The sequence below is a fragment of the Haematobia irritans genome, chromosome 5 (genome assembly GCF_050003625.1).
Source record: "Haematobia irritans isolate KBUSLIRL chromosome 5, ASM5000362v1, whole genome shotgun sequence".
NCBI classification, from domain to species: Eukaryota; Metazoa; Arthropoda; class Insecta; order Diptera; family Muscidae; genus Haematobia; species Haematobia irritans.
In genome coordinates, this window is record NC_134401.1 from 116,881,246 (window position 1) to 116,895,663 (window position 14,418).

General features: G+C 27.1%; 1 protein-coding gene across 7 annotated transcripts in view; it reads left to right on the plus strand.

The window, feature by feature from the left end:
- Mmp1 (Matrix metalloproteinase 1) overlaps window positions 1-14,418 on the plus strand; it is a 209,203-nt gene that overhangs the window by 57,629 nt on the left and 137,156 nt on the right. For 5 of the 7 annotated variants that reach the window (XR_012723838.1, XR_012723839.1, XM_075313668.1 and 2 more), the window contains exon 1: window positions 4,894-5,463. The exons of the other annotated variants lie outside the window; for them this stretch is intronic. The gene's annotated coding sequence lies outside the window, so the exon portion shown is untranslated. Of the gene's footprint in view, window positions 1-4,893; window positions 5,464-14,418 lie in introns of those variants that run through there. 7 annotated transcript variants of the gene reach the window in all.

Here is a 14,418-nt window from a genome sequence, read left to right on the forward strand (position 1 = left end):
CTACATGTTGTCAATGCAGTATCTATTGGGTTGTCATCGAAGTTGTCATCCGAATCACCATCTTGTGGATAGACAACCTCCACCCAGGAATGTAAGGGTTGATCTTCACCTTCTAGAGCCCGAGATCCAGCGTTACAAAAGAGAGCCTCTAGATCAGGCAGCATACCAGACAGGACTGAACAGGATTCATGAGGATACTGTAGCTGAAGCGGTGAGAAGCTACAAGGTTAATCATGTTCTCGGAGTCCGACCGCCGCCCATAGCACCGGAGGAGACCTCCCACGGCAGACAAGGGTAGTCTTGGCCCAACTAAGATCAGACAAGTGCAGCCGCCTCAATTCATACTTATCAGTGATTGATAGCAGCGTAGCTGACGTGTGTCCCATCTGTAATCAAGGGCCACACGACACTCGTCACCATTTTGTTTGCCCACCTAAGCCTACCCGTCTCACTACCAGATCACTCTGGCCACACCCCATCCTTGTCGCAGAGTTCCTTGATCTGGCTACCAGCTGAACTACGCAAGCATAGAACAAAATGGATGAGACTACATTAAAAACTGTTACAACAACAACAACAACCGTTTTGGTGTTCGGTCGAAACTGGGATTGAACTCATGACCCTTTGTATGCAAGATGGACATACTAACCATTCCACTACTATGGCTCCCAAGTCTTAAGTATTAATCCAATACTAGTCGCCACTATAATACATGTGCTATATTTTTTTAATTTTTTTTACTAATTTTATTGTACAGTATAATGGACTTGAAACGGCCGACAAAGCCATCAAACACAGCAACAAAGAGGATCTGCGGAGCTTTGGCCCATTCCTGGCGAAGCGTTGTCTTGAGATCATCGACCTTTGGTAGTTTTTAGTTTTAACCTTACTCTCCAAAATGCTTCAAGCACAAAAGTCTAATGGATTGAGATCCAAAGATTTTGGCGGCCATTGCTAAAAAGCAAAAATTTCAAGAATAACTTTGTAGAATCAGTTTAGATTTGTTCGAAATGGTGATCTATAACAAGAATTATAGCCTTCACACGGCTGGGAAAGCCATCAGATGCTCCACCAAAGTAGCTCGCAGAATTTTGGCCCATTCCCGGCGAAGTATTTTCCTGAGGTGATTTTTTAGTGCCAATCTTACTCTCTAAAATGCTCTAGGCGCAAAAGTCCAATGAATTGAGTGCGTGGTAGAATTGAAGCAAGGATCCTCCCTTTCAAGCTATTCTTGGTTGTCGCGTTCTGAGTGCAAGTTGACATGCCTCTTTTTTTGTGGAAAAGCAAAAATATGGTGAATAACTTAAAATCTTAGACTCAGGGGCCAAATCACCGCAGTCGAAATCGAGTATTTCGTCTTCGTAATGTAGTTTACGCGGATCACCGCAGTCGTTATCGAATTGTTTCTACTCGAAGTTGAGCACGATAGGTAGCATGCTATCGAAAACGAAGTATGTAGTGATTTTTGAGCAGAAAAAAGGTAAACAAAAAGAAAAAAGTTGGTGAAAATGTAATTATTATTCCATTTTGGCAAAATACATTTAAGAAAATATAATATTACTTGCATTTAGGGAATCGGATCAAAGAAAGGAATGCTCAGTAGCCGCTTCAAAAAAACCTATTGTTTCAAGAACATATTTAAAAGCTTCTTTTGACATATGAAAACGTCTTTTAAATATATGGATGTTAAAAACACAATTTACTATTACTCTACTTCAGGCAATGCTAAAGGACTGCTTTTGTCACGAATATTTTTCCTTATAATTGCCACTTTGTACTCATCGTCTGAATCCGAAAACGAGGAAAAAAAAAAACACTTGGATTCATAATATATTTTTACACATGTATTTCAACACACAAAAACAATATAAATTTCTCAGAAATAACATAATTTGATAACAAAACATTATTTTGAAATTCTACTCTCTTTCAATTTCTTATTACCATATGTTTACAGCAATGTAAAAAAAAGTAGTAGACAAAATAAATTACGATCGAATGCGGTGATCCAAAAATTTAATGCGATCGAAATGTTTCTCTATACGAAACATAACTCGATGGCGAATGCGGTGATTTGGCCCCAGGTTAGATTTTTTCGAATTGTCAACCTTACTCTCTAAAATGCTATAGGCGCAAAAGTCCAATGAATTTTGGCGGACATTGAGTGGTAGAATTGAAGGAAGGAACCTCCCTTTCAACCCATTCTTGGTTGTCGTGTGCTGAGTGCGATGGTTCTGAGTACTGTTGGAATGTCCATGGTCTGCAGGCGACATGCTTATCTGCACAGGGCTTTAATAGGATATTTCTCCGTCAATATTCAATATTTATTGTGACCCTAAGGTCGATGAATACGAGCGACCATTAGACCAAACCTTTATCTTCGCTTGAGTTCTGGTGGCTAAATCGAAGATGTAAATTTTCGCACCTGACTTCTATGGCAAGTAAACCCGATAATTATACCCTGCGCCACACTGTAGGTATTATAAGTTAGTGTATATGTTTGCAACACCCAGAAGGACACGAGATAGACACATGGTGTCTTTGGCAAAAATGCTCAGGGTGGGTTCCTGAGTCGATATAGCGATGTCCGTCTGTCCGTCTGTCCGTCTGTCCGTCTGTCCGTGAACACATTTTTGTAATCAAAGTCTAGGTCGCAGTTTTAGTCCAATCGACTTCAAATTTGGCACAAGTATGTGTTTTGGCTCATATATATATATATATATATATATATATATATATATATATATATATATATATATATATATATATATATATATATATATATATATATATATATATATATATATATATATATATATATATATATATATATATATATATATATATATATATATATATATATATATATATATATATATATATATATATATATATATATATATATATATATATATATATATATATATATATATATATATATATATATATATATATATATATATATATATATATATATATATATATATATATATATATATATATATATATATTTCGCCCGATATGGACTTATATGGCCCCAGAAGCCAGAGTTTTACCCTAATTTGCTTAAAATTTTGCACAAGAAGAACAATTAGTACTATAGTCAAGTGTGCCAAATTTTATTGAAATCGGTTCAGATTTAGATATAGCTCCCATATATATCTTTCGCCCGATATGGACTAATACGGTCCCAGAAGCCAGAGTTTTACCCCAATTTGGTTGAAATTTTGCACTAGCAGTACAATTAGTAGTGTAGTCAAGTGTGCCAAATTTTATTGAAATCGGTTCAGATTTAGATATATCTCCCATATATATCGTTCGCCCGATTTACACTCATATGACCACAGTGGCTAATCTTCTACTCCGATTTAATTGAAATTTTGCACAGGGAGGTTCACATTTAGATATAGCTCCCATATATAGCTTTGCCCGATTTACACTCAATCTTTTTGCTCCGATTTAGTTGAAATTTTGCACAGGGACTAGAATTAGCATTGTAGCTATGCGTGCCAAATTTGGTTGAAATCGGTTCAGACTTAGATATATCTCCCATATATAGCTTTCGCCCGATATACACTCATATGACCACAGAGGCCAATTTTTAACTCCGATTTAGTTGAAATTTTGCACAGGGAGTAGAATTAGCATTGTAGCTATGCGTGCCAAATTTGGTTGAAATCGGTTCAGATTTATATATAGCTCCCATATATATGTTTTTCTGATTTTGACAAAAATGGTCAAAATACCAACATTTTCCTTCTAAAATCGCCACTGCTTAATCGAAAAGTTGTAAAAATGACTCTAATTTTCCTAAACTCCTAATACATATATATCGAGCGATAAATCATAAATAAACTTTTGCGAAGTATTCCTTAAAATTTCTTCAGATTTAAATGTTTCCCATATTTTTTTACTAACATTGTGTTCCACCCTAGTGCATTAGCCGACTTAAATTTTGAGTCTATAGATTTTGTAGAAGTGTATCAAAGTGTATTTCGGACAAACCTTTATATATAGCCCCCAACACATTTGACGGATGTGATATGGTATCGAAAATTTAGATCTACAAAGTGGTGCAGGGTATGATATAGTCGACCCCGCCCGACTTTAGACTTTCCTTACTTGTTTTTTTTTTTTTTAATTGCTCAATTTTGAATAGCTTTTTTTTGGAATAATATTAATATAATTTTTTATAAAAAAAAACAAGTAGTTTTCCGAAGCTGGCTAACTTCATTTTCACCCACCCATCCTGTGCTAAATTTTATTTACCGAACATCTGTTTTAGCTCCCGAATATATAGTCATCGACAGAGAATTGCATCTTTTCATTGCTAATGTTTTCATTGTGATGCGTGTTGTTTTATTTGCATAAAATTACTCATTTGAGGAAATCATTATTTACTTAGAAGATAAATCTATTAAGTAATATCCACCATCTGGCAACACTCTATGTAAACACAACACTTCATAGATATCAAAACAATAACAAATGCTATCAAACATCATACACACACACACATATATAGAACATTATGATGGCGAACTCTCTTATGGGTAATCTCTTTGTAAACAAATGTGTGAATATGAATGAATTCAATCAGCACGTCCACTCATTTGCTCTTGGTGTTGTTGTTGTTGCATTCATCGTTGTTGTTTATCATCGTATAAAGCTTTTATTGTGAATGATTATTATTGCTATGGGTTTGCTAAAATCATAAGCTTTTTGCATGGAGCAAAGCTTTGCTGTATGTGAGTCTCTTATGATTGTCTGCTCAGAGTATGAATGGATCGTTGTGTTGGTGGTTGTATGCAATATTTGGTCTCTGAGAATTTTTTTGTTTTGGGGTGGATTGATTGTTGTCACCGTTGTGTTGAATTCCGGCATCCAACAACGATCAGTTGAATATATCTCGCCTTAGCAGGAGGTTGTTGATCGCTCCTAACTAAGAAGAAGCACAACAACATCTATAGGAAAAACACACAAACATTCTTTAAAGAAAGCATTATTAATTAATTAATTAATTAAAAAAACGCGGGTTTTGAATAAACATATATTTTTTGTAATAAATATATCTACATACACACACATACAAAATATATAAATTAAAAATAATTGGAATATTTTAATGATAAGTGAAGTCTTTAAAATCAACAAAAAAAAATCGAACGAACTCTTAAAAAATAAATTATAAAAAATTAACTAAAATTTGAAACGATTTGAAATTTTTAAAAATTATATTTACAACAAAAAAATTAATAAAACGAGTGTGCAAAGTGTTTTAGTGTTTTAGAAACGAAAACAAATCGATGAAGAAAAAAACTAAAACAGTTGCTGAATAAAAAAATTTTTACAATTTGTGAAGAAATTTCTCTGAAAATCAAAACGAATTTTGGATTCCCCATAAACTTCGAACAAACACCAGCTGGTCTTCAACATCGTCACAACGTCAAGGAATAAAAAAAAGTAAGAATTTTATTTCATATAAAAAACAACAAAATTATCAGTTTTTTCAAAGAATATGAGTTTAAATGCAACTGAATGTCATTTAGGAGGGAGGGAAAAAACAGAATTCATTTCAAAATTATCTTCAATTAACCAGAACATCATCATTCAAGTCCGTCCCCCTTCCACAAGCATTTGTCTTTGCCCTCACGCAATTAAAACAACAACAAGACAATAATATCAAATGAATTTCAACGAAAAAAAAAACACAATAATACAATACAAAAGTGCATAAATATCTTATGGGCCAAGTGATCAGAATAACCCGTCATTACACCCTTCCCCCATACACCCTTCCCCCATACACCCACTCACTCCTCTCCAGACCCCTTTGACTTGTTTAAATTCTTTTTTATCAGCGCACGTCATCGGTTAGAGCCATAAATAATTGAAACACACAAAGACGATCGTTCATCAAATCCTTCTTCCGTCTAAAGACCAGAGAGAAAGAGATGAAGAAAATTCATAAATTTTATTTCTGTAGACAATTAAAAAAACAACGCGATAATGAAGCATTTTCTTTTTCATACAAAAGATTTTATGAAAATTCATTACACTTAGTTCGTTGATCTATGGGAGAGAGTTAACTGTAAAGCCATCCCTCGTAATTAATCCAAATAAGTTGACATTACGTGAAGGCTTAGTGGCTGATCTCTATAGCATCATGTCCATAGCTAAACAGGGGTTCCCAAGTAGGTATCCTTTGGGGGTAGGAGTTAATTGATACTAGAGAGTTATATGCTATGAAGTATCGCATACACGTTTGGCACATTTGGTACAATTGTTGAATTCGTGAGTCTTTGGCAGAGTTTGTAAAACATTCTTCTCCAACTAAGAGATACTTCACTTTTTTATATAATTTAGACAAAATTTTCTATTGAAATAAAATTTTGACAAAATGTTCTATAGAAATAAAATTTTGAAAAATTTTCTATAGAATAAAAATGTTGACATTTTCTATAGAAATAAAATTTTGACAAAATTTTCTGGAGAAAAAAAAAAAATGTTGACAAAAATTTTTTATAGAAATAAAATGTTGACAAATTTTTTTATAGAAATAAAATTTGGCAAAATTTTCTATAGAAATAACATTTTGACAAAATTTTCTATAGAAATAAAAATATTTTACAAAATTTTCTATAGAAATAAAATTTAAAAAAAAATTAAATTTAGATATAAAATTTTGACAAAATTTTCAATAGAAATAAAATTTTTGAATTACCCGAATTTGTTCTGATAATTGGTTGATAGTTTTGCTGCAAGTAGAGGAGGCTGATGAGGAATGTGATAATACCGAAACTGCTGTACATCCAACCATCTTGCAGTCTATAGGGCTTTGTCCAAATAAATTTGACAAGCATACTTTTCCTCTGTTGGTTAAGCTACACTTGTAGTTTAGTCAAGGCATGGTTTTAAGCTGAAATCAAAAACAACAATAACGAAATAAAATTTTGACGAAATTTTCTATAGAAATAAAATTTTGACAACGTTTTCTATAGAAATAAAATTTTGATAAAATGTTCTATAAAAATCAAATTTTGACAACATTTTCTAAATATTTTCTATAGAAATAAAATTTTGACAAATTTGTCAAACATTTTTTATAGAAATAAAATGTTAACAAATTATTTTATAGAAATAAAATTTTGACGAAATTTTCTATAGAAATAAAATTTTAACGAAATTTTCTATAGAAATAAAATGTTGACAGAATTTTCTATAGAAATAAAATTTTGACAAAATTTTCTATATAAATAAAATGTTGACAAAATTTTCTAAAGAAATAAAATTTTGACAAAATTTTCTATAGAAATAAAATTTTGACAATATTTCATATAGAAATAAAATGTTGACAAAACGTTCTAAAGAAATAAAATTTTGACAAAATTTCCTATAGAAATAAAATGTTGACAAAATGTTTTAAAGAAATAAAATTTTGACAAAATTTTCTATAAAAATACAATATTGACAAAATTTTCTATAGAAATGAAATTTTGACAAAATTTTCTATAGAAATAAAATTTTGGACAAAATTTTCTATAGAAATAAAACTTTGACAAAATTTTCTATAGAAATAAAATTTTGACAAAATTTTCTATAGAAATAAAATTTTGACAAAATTTCCTATAGAAATAAAATGTTCACTAAATTTTCTAAAGAAATAAAAGTTTGACAAAATTTTCTATAGAAATAAAATTTTGACAAAATTTTCTATAGAAATAAAATTTTGACAAAATTTCCTATAGAAATAAAATGTTCACTAAATTTTCTAAAGAAATAAAAGTTTGACACCATTTTCTATATAAATAAAATCTTTAACACAATTGTCTAAGAAATAAAATTTTGAAGAAATTTTCTATAGAAATAAAATTTTGACAAAATTTCATATAGAAATAAAATGTTGACAAAACGTTGTAAAGAAATAAAATGTTGACAAAATTTTATATAAATATAAAATTTTGAGAAAATTTTCTGTAGAAATAAAATTATTATAAAATTTTCTGTAGAAATAAAATTTTGACAAATTTTCCTGTAGAAAAAAATTCTTGACAATTTTTTTTTATAGAAATAAAATTTTTGACAAAATTTTCTATAGAAATAAAATTTTGACAAAATTTTCTATAGAAATAAAATTTTGATAACATTTTCTACAGAAATAAAATTTAGACAAAATTTCCTATAGAAATAAAATGTTCACTAAATTTTCTAAAGAAATAAAAGTTTGACAAAATTTCCTATAGAAATAAAATGTTCACTAAATTTTCTAAAAAAATAAAAGTTTGACAAAATTTCCTATAGAAATAAAATTTTGACCAAATTTTCTATAGAAGTAAAATTTTGACCAAAATTTTTTATAGAAATAAAATTTTGACAAAATTTTCTATAAAAATACAATATTGACAAAATTTTCTATAAAAATACACTATTGACAAAATTTTCTATAGAAATAAAAATTTGACAAAATTTTCAATATAAATAAAATTTTTAACACAATTGTCGAAGAAATAAAATTTTGGCCAAATTTTTTATAGAAATAAAATTTTGGCCAAATTTTTTATAGAAATAAAATTTTTACAAAATTTTCTATAGAAATAAAATTTTGACCAAATTTTCTATAGCAGTAAAATTTTGACAAAAAATTTTTTTATAGATAAAAAATTTTGAGAAAATTTTCTGTAGAAATAAAATTATGATAAAATTTTCTATAGAAATAAAATTTTGCAAAATAAGTTTTGTATTTTTTTTTAATTGGTAGTGTTTTGGAAAATTTTCTTCAAATTTTGTATATGGAAATAAAATTTGGACAAAATTTTCTACAGAAATAAAATGTTGAAAGAAAAATGTCTACAGAAATAAAAAGTTTACCAAATTTTCTATAGAAATAAAATTTTGACAAAATTTTCTATAGAAATAAAATTTTACCAAATTTTCTATAGAAGTAAAATTGCGTAAAATTATAAAAAATGTGCAAGCGACAAATTTAGCGATCTCACGCGCATTCCGTCAGACAGGAATTCCATACAAACTCTTAAGACATCCTGACCCCTTTTTTTTAGTTTTTCTTAACGATATATAAGTAAATGCCTTCACAATCCTGTTTTTGTCACATTTTATACTTTTAATTCCGTTGACTGTTGTCTTCGTTGTCTATTTGCGAGATATTTTTTCTTAATTGCTGATGAGCTGTCGTCATCCAGAGATGAAAAATGCCATGGTGTAATGGCATCCATTTAGCACTAGATTGAATGAAAAGATACAATGTAGAATGTCCATCATTGTTTTATGGCAATTCTAGTTTGCCTATAATAGCAAAGTTCTTATGAAGCTCTCCAACTCATTCATTGTTCTAGGAATAAAATCAGAGACTAAATATTTTTTCTTTCAAAAGGAATCTTGCAAATGGAAAAGTTCATCTGAAGGCAAAAATAAGAAAAACGGCTAATAGACGTGATTACTAAGATCGAGTTTAGGTATTTGCTATTCTCTTTGATCTATTTTTAATATATGATAGCAATTGCCGCTTCTCAGGTAAAGGAGTCAAAAATGGTAGATTTTTACTGTTTATAGATTTTTCAAAATATTCCTCTACAACTAAGTGATATAGAAATAAAATTTTGGGAAAAATTTCTATAGAAATAAAATTTTGAGAAAATTTTCTATAGAAATAAAATTTTGACAAAATTGTCTATAGAAATAAAATTTTGACGAAATTTTCTACAGAAATAAAATTTTGACAAAATTGTCTATTGAAATAAAATTTTGAGAAAATTTTCTATAGAAATAAAATTTTGACAAAATTTTCTACAGAAATAAAATTTTGACTAAATTATCCATAGAAATAAAAATTTTGACAACATTTTCTATAGAAATTAAAATTTTGACAACATTTTCTATAGAAATTAAAATTTTGACATATTTTTCTAAATAAATAGAAATAAAATGTCGACACAATTTTCTATAAAAACAAGTATATACAGCAGTAAGTTCGGCGGGGCCGAATCTTAAATACCCACCACCATGAATCAAATATAATAGTTTCCTTTCAAATTTCAGGGGGTTTGATGAGAGATATTCTGCCAAGCAGATCAGTTTAACCAGTATACTTCCCGATGATAAATTTAAAGATTTTACCTGAGAAGACAATATCAGATTCTACATTTATAAAAAACATTTTGGTTTGAGTTTTAGAGCTATAATAATGCCTTGATTTGGAATCTACAATCTGTAGATATTTACCCCAATTATTTAAATGATTACGAGAAATAAAATCGGGAAATAAAAACTAAATCATATACAATTTTTTGTGGGTCTAAACTGCGAGTATATATTCAATTTGTGGCAAATCGGATAAGAGTTAAATCGGGAGATCGGTTTAATGGGGGCTATGCCAAAAACATGCCAAAAACATAGAGAAAATTGTCTTTAGATATAAAATTTTTATAAAATTTTCTATAGAAATAAAATTTTGACAAAATTTTCTGTAGAAATAAATATTTATCAAAATTTTCTATAGAAATAAAATTTGAAAAAAAAATATATTTAAATAAAATTTGGAGAAAATTTTCTATTGAAGTAAAATTTTGATAAAGTTTTGTATAGAAATAAAATTTTCTAAAGGAATAAAATTTTGACAAAATTTTCTATACAAACAAAATTTAAAAAAAAAAATCTATAGAAATAAAATTTTCAAAAAAAAAATGTATAGAAATAAAATTTTCAAGAAAAAAAAATTCTATAGAAATAAAATTTTGACAATTTTTCTGTATAACATTACAACATTTTCTATAGAAAAAAAAATTTGATAAAATTTACTATAGAAATAAAATTTTGACAAAATTTTCTATAGAAATAAAATTTTGACAAAATTTTCTATAAAAATAAAATGTTGACAAAATTTTCTGTAGAAATAATTTTTCTATAAAATTTTTATAGAAACAAAATTTTGACAAAAATTTCTATAGGAATAAATGTTTTACAAAAATTTTCTATAGAAATAAAATTTTGACAAAATTTTCCACAGAACTTCTCCCTGATCAAGAATATATATACTTTATATAGTTGGAAATCGATATTTCTATGTGTTCCAAACGGAATGACAAACTTATTATACCCCCGTCACCATTCTATGGTGGTGGGTATAATAAAATGTTGAGACAATTTTATATAGAAATAAAATTTTGAGACAATTTTCTATGGAAATAAATTTTAGAGAAAATTGTCTTTAGATATAAAATTTTTATAAAATCTTCTATAGAAATAAAATTTTGACAAAATTTTCTGTAGAAATAAATATTTATCAAAATTTTCTATAGAAATAAAATTTGAAAAAAAAATATTATATTTAAATAAAATTTGGAGAAAATTTTCTATTGAAGTAAAATTTTGATAAAGTTTTGTATAGAAATAAAATTTTCTAAAGGAATAAAATTTTGACAAAATTTTCTATACAAACAAAATTTAAAAAAAAAATCTATAGAAATAAAATTTTCCAAAAAAAAAATGTATAGGAATAAAATTTTCAAGAAAAAAAAAAAATTCTATGGAAATAAAATTTTGACAATTTTTCTGTATAACATTACAACATTTTCTATAGAAAAAAAACTTTGATAAAATTTACTATAGAAATAAAATTTTGACAAAATTTTCTATAGAAATAAAATTTTGACAAAATTTTCTATAGAAATAAAATTTTGACAAAATTTTCTATAAAAATAAAATGTTGACAAAATTTTCTCTAGAAATATTTTTTCTATAAAATTTTTATAGAAACAAAATTTTGACAAAAATTTCTATAGGAATAAATGTTTTACAAAAATTTTCTATAGAAATAAAATTTTGACAAAATTTTCCACAGAACTTCTCCCTGATCAAGAATATATATACTTTATATTGTTGGAAATCGATATTTCTATGTGTTCCAAACGGAATGACAAACTTATTATACCCCCGTCACCATTCTATGGTGGTGGGTATAACAAAATTTTGAGACAATTTTCTATAGAAATAAAATTTTGAGACAATTTTCTATGGAAATAAATTTTTGAGAAAATTGTCTTTAGATATAAAATTTTTATAAAATTTTCTATAGAAATACAATTATGACAAAATTTTCTATAGAAATAAAATTTTGACAAAATGTTTCTATAGAAATAAATATTAAGCCAATATTTAAAATTAAGTCGTTACTCTATAGAAATAAAATTTCAAAGAAAAAAATCTATAGAAATAAAATTTTGACACAAATTTCTATAGAAATAAAATGTTGACAATTTTTCTGTAGAAATAAAATTTTTATAACATTATAACATTTTCTATAGAAATAAAACTTTGATAAAATTTACTATAGAAATATAAAAATAAGGGAGCCACCGTGGTGCAATGGTTAGCATGCACGCCTTGCATACACAAGGTCGTGGGTTCGATTCCTGCTTCGACCGAACACCAAAAAGTTTTTCAGCGGTGGATTATCCCACCTCAGTAATGCTGGTGACATTTCTGAGGGTCTCAAAACTTGTCTAAGTGGTTTCACTGCAATGTGGAATGCCGTTCGGACTCGGCTATAAAAAGGAGGTCCCTTGTCGTTGAGCTTAACATGGAATCGGGCAGCACTCAGTGATAAGAGAGAAGTTCACCAATGTGGTATCACAATGGACTGAATAGTCTAAGTGAGCCTGATACATCGGGCTGCCACCTAACCTAACCTTCTATAAAAATAAAATTTTGGCAAAATTTTCTATAGAAATAAAATTTTAACAAAATTTTCTATAGAAATAAAATTTTGACAAAATTTCTATAGAAATAAAATTTTGACAAAATTATCTATATAGAAATAAAATTTTGACAAAATTTTGACAAAATTTTCCACAGAAATAATTTTTTATAAAATGTTTATAGAAACAAAATTTTGACAAAAATTTCTATAGAAATAAATATTAAGCCAATATTTAAAATTAAGTCGTTACTCTATAGAAATACAATTTTCAAAAAAAAAATCTATAGAAATAAAATTTTTACAAAATTTTCTATAGAAATAAAATTTTGACAATTTTTTTGTAGAAATAAAATTTTTATAACATTATAACATTTTTTATAGAAATAAAACTTTGATAAAATTTGCTATAGAAATAAAATTTTGACAAAATTGTCTATAGAAATAAAATGTTGATAAAATTCTCTATAGAAATAAAATTTTGACAAAATTTTCTATAGAAATAAAATTTTGACAAAATTTTCTGTAGAAATAAAATTTTGACAAAATTTTCTATAGAAATAAAATTTTAACAAAATTTCCTATAGAAATAAAATTTTTACAAAATTTTCTATAGAAATAAAATTATGACAAAATTTTCTATAGAAATATAGTTTTGAGAAAATGTTCTATAAAAATAAAATTATGAAAAATTTTTCGATAGAAATAAAATTTTGAGAAAATTTTCAATTGAAATAAAATTTTGTTAAAATTTTTAATAAAAATAAAATTTTGACAAAATTTTCTATAGAACTAAAATTTTGAGAAAATTTTCTATAGAAATTAAGTTTTAGGGAAAATTGTCTATAGATATAAAAATATTGAAAAAATGTTCTATAGAAATAAAATTTTGACAAAATTTTCTGTAGAAATAAAAATTTTGCTAAAATATTCTATAGAAATAAATATTAAGCCAATATTTAAAATTAAGTCTTTATTTTTGGCTTAGTATATGAGTCAGTTTTGGTTCTATACGGAAACAATCGACAATGAAAAATGTGTATCATTCTGTGGAAAGGTTTTTCCCTCGGCACTCCCTGGTTGGCTAATACGCATAGTCATATTATTGGTTATCAGTAATCACCTTTTAATCTTATGTCCGGTTTTATTTATTTATTTTATTTTTCATTTTCGTTTTTTGCAAAATGAACTACATTTTTTTTTTTGGTATTTTATGAAAATAAAAGTGTGTATAAAATAAAGTACAAGTATTGATGATGTCACATATTGATAGATGATTTTTTGTTTATTTATTCGGTGTTTTTGTTTTTTTTCTGTCTGTTATGTTGAAACGTTCTTTTGTTATCTGCGGCATACAAAAATGCCCAGCTGATAAACGTGCAATAAATAGCAAATACTCTGTTTTCTAGAGTTGATTGAGTTTAGTTTGGTTTTTTGTTTTTGTTTTTTTATTGACTTATTTCTGGTCATCTATATGTATTGCTTTTTAATTTAAAGTTTAAAATACATATATTTTTACGTGCGACGGAGAACCTTTGGTGGAAAGTTCAAAAACCTTTTTTAGGCTAATTAATGAGGTGCATTTTATTGGTGGTTTATATTGTTATTAATATGCGAACTTAATTAATTACTTGGAATTAGTTTGTAAATGAGTTTTAATTTTTATTTCCTGAAAGATTATTTTAAAGTTATTATGTTTGTTGAAA